This window comes from Mytilus galloprovincialis, chromosome 7, assembly GCF_965363235.1.
Source record: "Mytilus galloprovincialis chromosome 7, xbMytGall1.hap1.1, whole genome shotgun sequence".
Lineage (NCBI taxonomy): Eukaryota > Metazoa > Mollusca > Bivalvia > Mytilida > Mytilidae > Mytilus > Mytilus galloprovincialis.
The window spans coordinates 5,985,944-5,992,114 of NC_134844.1; the positions used below are offsets into that span (position 1 = coordinate 5,985,944).

Consider the following 6,171-nt stretch of genomic DNA (forward strand, 5'->3'; position numbering starts at 1 on the left):
GTTCCCTTCTTACGAATGTGAACTAACGAACTAAACTTATTACCGAGTTTGTGATAACATGAGCAGCACAACATGTGCCACATGAGATCATATGAGATCACCTCAATTTTTGGGGGTTCGTTTTGCTTAGTCTTTATTTTTCGTGTTTTGTGTACTATTGTCTGTCTGTTAAATTTGTCCTTTTTTCTATCAAGAGCGTTGTCAATTTAATTTTGATTTATGAGTTTGAATGTCCCTGTTGTATCTTTCGCTCCTCTTTTGTAACTTTTATATTTGACATTTAAGACAATACGAATGCCGTTCTTGTGATCATGATGAGGATGTTTATTTGTTTCTACATTTGAACACTTTAACTATGAAAATCACGTCACAGTTGTGATTACACATTTTATTATTGATATATAATTGTTAATGAAACCTACCATCATTCAAAATTGCTTAATATTGAAGTCAACATAATTATACAAAATAAATATTTTTCATACTCTTATATTTAACATATGTTAATTTAAATGAAAGCAAACTTTAAAAAATGGTTCACCGACAAATTTATAAATACGTGTGTATTCTTGATCTCAGTATTAGATCATTATAAATATTCAGTATGTAAAATGCATCAATAAACATAACTTGTGACTTTATAGGTTCAACGGTCTATTGAACAATTAACTTTTCAAATACTCGTATGCAAAAGATTCATACTGAATTGCCATATATGGTAACAAATAGCTTGCTATCCCATGATGGAAAGATGAAAAAGAAAGGTGAACTAAAGTAAGGTAAATTTTAAATCGGCACAGTCGATTTCTGTAATAGGACCAGAAAGGTTGCAAAAAATAATTTAAAATATCGAAAAAGATCTCATCAATTTCAAAATGTGTGACGAAGACGTAGCCGCTTTGGTGATTGACAATGGATCAGGAATGTGTAAAGCTGGATTTGCAGGAGACGATGCTCCGAGAGGTGTTTTTCCATCAATTGTTGGAAGACAGAGACATCAGGTTGGTTAAAAAATTTCCAACTTGATATAGAACTTTTAGACTCACGCTGATTGATTTAGATCACAATTATGTAGCTGAACAGTAGATAGCCTTTAAATGCCCTGTTGTTGAATTCAATTTCTTGTGAGCTGTCATAAAAAATCATTTCAAAATTGTATGCCAAAGTGATAACCTAGTACATAGTACAATACAGTTCGACGATTATCGTAATCGGTGCTCATATTTGGTTATGTTTTATACTGGTATAGAACTGGCCACGTCCAACAATGTATCTTTGTTTGGATAAATAATTTCATTACCAATAAAACGTATATATATGCTTAAAATTGAAGTTGTTGTTCATACCAACCTTTGCTCTAATTGATCATTAATGCAAGAGTTGCAAACTCAACATGAGCTTAATTTTACCTTCTGTAATAAAAAATGCATACACTTATCGATTCTTATTGTGTACCACAAACTAAGCTTAAATATACCTTTTATGAATAACAAAATGCATACGCTTAACGATTCTTATTGTGTACCACAAACTAAGCTTAAATATACCTTTTATGAATAACAAAATGCAAAACGAGGTGCAAACATATAATGGAATTTGATGCGACTGTCATACAAGTAAGTGGTTTAGCTAGCTATAAAACCAAGTTCAATCCAACATTTTCTAAATAAGACAATGCCTGTTGCAAGTCAGAAATATGACAGTTGTTATCTATTCATTTGATGTGTTTGAGCTTTTGATTTTGCCATTTGATTAGGGACTTTCCGTTTTGTATTTTCTTCGGAGTTCAGTACTTTTGTGATTTTACTTTTGATTTGCACATTGCAACATTGATACGAAAGCAAATTCGTATACAACTGTCAATTGTTGGTATAAATTTGAATGTAATAAAAATTGAATTTTTGAGTTAAATGGTCTGGATGCATGCCAAATCCTATTAAATGCCTTGACATCTAATGCAATTGGTATTGATAAGGACATTTTGTGTTTTTAGGGTGTAATGGTTGGTATGGGACAACAAAGACAGCTACGTTGGAGATGAAGCTCAAAGCAAAAGAGGAATACTTACACTGAAATACCCTATTGAACACGGAATTGTCACAAACTGGGACGATATGGAGAAAATCTAGCACCACACTTTCTAAAATGGTGTTGCCCCAGAAGAACATCCCGTTTTACTGACAGAGGCTCCACTGAATCCAAAAGCCAACAGAGAAAAGATGACTCAGATTATGTTTGAAACTTTCAACTCCCCAGCTATGTACGTTGCTATTCAAGTCGTTTTGTCTTTATACGCTTCTGGTCGTACAACTGGTATTGTGTTGGACTGTGGTGATGGCGTTACCCATACTGTACCCATCTATGAAGGTTATGCCCTTCCTCGTGCTATTATGAGGTTGGATCTTGCCGGGCGTGACCTTACAGACTATCTGATGAAAATTCTAACTGAACGTGGATATTCATTCACAACCACAGCCGAAAGAGAAATCGTAAGAGACATTAAAGAAAAATTAGCCTATGCAGCATTAGACTTTGAACAAGAAATGTCCACAGCCGCGTCATCATCATCATTAGAGAAAAGCTACGAATTACCTGACGGACAGGTTATCACAATCGGCAATGAAAGATTCAGATGTCCAGAGGCCATGTTACAACCATCTTTCCTTGGAATGGAATCCTAGGGTTTGCATGAAACGACATACATCATGAAGTGTGATGTTGATATTTGTAAAGATTTGTATGCTAATACCGTACTTTCTGGTGGTTCAACCATGTTTCCAAGAATGGCTGAGCGTATGCAGAAAACAATCAGAGCGCTTGCTCCATCAACAATGAAAATCAAGATAATTGCTCCACCAGAAAAGAAATATTCCGTCTGGATCGGTGGTTCCATCTTAGTTTCACTTTCAACCTTACAACAGATGTGCATGAGCAAGCAGGAGTACGACGAAGCTGGTCCATCCATCGTGCACATAAAGTGCTTTTAAACTGCAAAACGTCTTTCTCAGAACTTCAATTCATTGTTATGTTATATTATTGATACAAACTGCATCCGTTTGTATCATTGTTAAATTCAAACTATTTTTTTATCCTTTTTATACAATTCTTCGTTGTACAAAAATAAAGCTGTGAAATCCTATTTTGCCTGTCTAATAATATATGTATTGTTGTACTGGTTAACAGAAATCGAACGCTTTAATCGTTTTGCTAGTTGTATCTCGTGCTTCATTTTATCCGTTATCTTGTAAAAGAGAGACACAATATACAAAAAGGACATTGAATCTCATAAGTCGAAAATAAACTGACAAACAACAGTTACAGTACACAAACAATAACATAGAAAACTGAAGACTTAGCAACACGAACCTCATTAAGAACTCTGATCCGCTGACCTGAATTCTAGTCCTGTCAAACCAGACGTAAATTATGGAGTAAAGACAGACTGCTTGTCCCAAGTCAGGAGTCTGTAAATCAGTGGCTGTCGTTTGTTTCTGTGCTACATATTTGTTTTTCGTTCTTTATTTTGTACATAAATTAGGCCGTTAGTTTTCTCGTTTGAATTGTTTTACATTTGTCATTTCAGGGCCTTTTATAGCTGACTGTGCGGTATGGGCTTTGCTCATTGTTGAAGTCCGTACGATGATCTATAGTTGTTAATTTCTGTGTCATTTGGTCTCTTGTGGAGAGTTGTCTCATTGGTAATCATACCACATCTTTTTTTTTTATAGAATGTCACTAGGTGGCTCAGATTAAGTACAATGGATTCGACTGGGAGGACATGTCATTATATTGAGTGTGCAAGTGCAATAAAAAAAAACCAAAAAAACCTGGTTCAGCGTGGCGGTATATAGTACTAACTAAATAGGGTCCATCTCATTTGATCAAATTTACTAGTAACTTGAACTTGTCATGTCATAGCTAAGATATTGTTCACAACACTCATTCATCCATTTATCTGATACCGTAACAATTTCCAAGAAATAAAAACCACCAAGTACATGCATGCTTGACTTATAGCATAGCGAGACGTAACGCGTGTTCTGTCAAAAGCTTGAGAATTAGCTACTTCTCCACTCAGCAAAAGAAGTACACGTAGTGATCATTTTTTTGGGGCCTAACCCATTGCAGAAGATTAATACTGTATGCACAATAAAATTAGACTTAGAGTGCGGATTTTCTTACACAGTAGGATTCATCTCAAGATAATAAAACAAAATTATCTCTACTTGATATAACGAAAACATTGCATTTTATTTGTCGTACAAAAAGTTTGCGGTATACACCTCCACTACTCAAAGCTGTTCGGGACTTGAATTGTTCGTTACTTTCTGTTTCGTTTCATTTGTACGCATGAAACCTTCATCTACAAATCTTAATCTCCTGCCTGCGAATCCATGTTGTTGAATTACGTTGTTTTTGAAAAAAGTTACAATATCCAAACGTCATGCCGAACCATCGCACTTCAGCGAAAGGACCATCGTGCTTGGGCGCGGACCATCGCACCTCAGCGTGACCATCGCACTTCAGCGGCCCCATCGCACACCACCTCCTAGTCCTACATATGTAACTATAAAATATATTTTTTGTTTAAGAATTAAGGCTAGGCTCATTTCTTTATTTGTTAGTAAATGAGAAACGTTTATACAGATTTAAAGGATTGAATGGAAAACAGCTGTCATATTCCTGACTTGGTACAGGCATTACCGGAAAATTTTGGGTTAAACCTGGTTATCTAGCTAGCTAAAACTCCCATGGTTTCCCATGAATCCATGATTTTTAATTGTGAATGTCCCTTTAACTACAGCTATAACTTGATTATCCTTTCTGTCGCGACATAAACAGTTTTGCTTTTTTCTTTTTAATGAAAACTTCATTGTTGTATTAAATATTTATTGTGTATATTTTCTAACAAAGATCCAATATCATTTTTATCTACATTACCTTGAATATGTCGAAACAATCAATACGAAAACTGATACATTTTACTAATACTTTCGTCGTGTTTCATCTTGCATCAACATGTTTAAACAGAATTTTATTTACAATTTACATAAGGATGTTATGTCAAGGACATTCTGTCGGAAAAGATACTTAATGCATTTTGCATTTTTCTCAAAAAGTATTCAAGATAGAATCGATTTGAAAACGGTAACATGTACAAGACCAGATGGCAATGATAATAAACATATACAATCATTTTGTTGTTAACCCTTATAAGGAGTTATTTCCCTTGAAAAAATATACACAATTTTTGAAAAATTGTATCTCGAGAACCGGAAGTCGTAAAGACTTGGGACCTACACCAATAATCTTAAGTTCATGTGACCTTTAATTTGCACCCAAGGTCAAAGGTCACCAAGTGCAAAAAAAAATTACGCTGCAATTTCAAGCTTGCATATTAAGAAAACAAGAGTTTGCTGCATACTTACAGCGTATAAAATGTTCGTCTCGACGAGTTCTACATTTTATACACTGAGCTCAAAAGTGTCCAACTATCTGTTCAAAAGTTACAACGGGATGATTCTTAAAAGTATAGTATTGTGTGTATATCTTTTTAAAGGTAACAAATATTAATCTACTATAAACTGCAAAGATGATCAGTAATTCAAGACCTTCAATTTGAGGTCAATGTTAGGTCATGCCGACATTTCACCTTGACCTTCACATTATACTATGACCTTGACCTTGTGATATTTGAAAGGTTCTCAAGTTTGGTATTGCATCATATATTTGTTGATTAATTGTGACCTTGGTGAACTTTGAAATTGTCCAAATTCTTTTTCTATAATGTTGTCATTTAACTGTAGATCATTTATCATTTAACAGATTTGAGATATCTTATGTCGTTTTAGAGATAATGCAGTTTGAAATTTTGCAAGCGGCGGCATATATTTCTGAATCAACAACAGCTTACCACTTAAAATGTTTAAGAAATTGAAGAAGTTAACATAGTTATATGTTTGACCAAATACCAAAAAAATTCCATGGAAAAAAACACCAAAAAATCATTTTGAAATTTTCATGTTTTCCATTGACTTTATAAGTTTCATAACTTCTATTTATATCGTTGATATTGCATCATTATTTGCACTTTGTCAAATGGGGTCATCTGATATATATCAAATTGACAAGATGGGGTTATTAAGTGCAAAAATCAAACTTTCTAGAACA

General features: G+C 34.2%; 1 pseudogene; it reads left to right on the top strand.

The window, feature by feature from the left end:
- The first annotated feature begins 875 nt into the window (after positions 1-875).
- On the top strand, positions 876-2,910 carry LOC143082194 (actin, cytoplasmic-like; annotated as a pseudogene).
- The last annotated feature ends 3,261 nt before the right edge of the window (positions 2,911-6,171 follow it).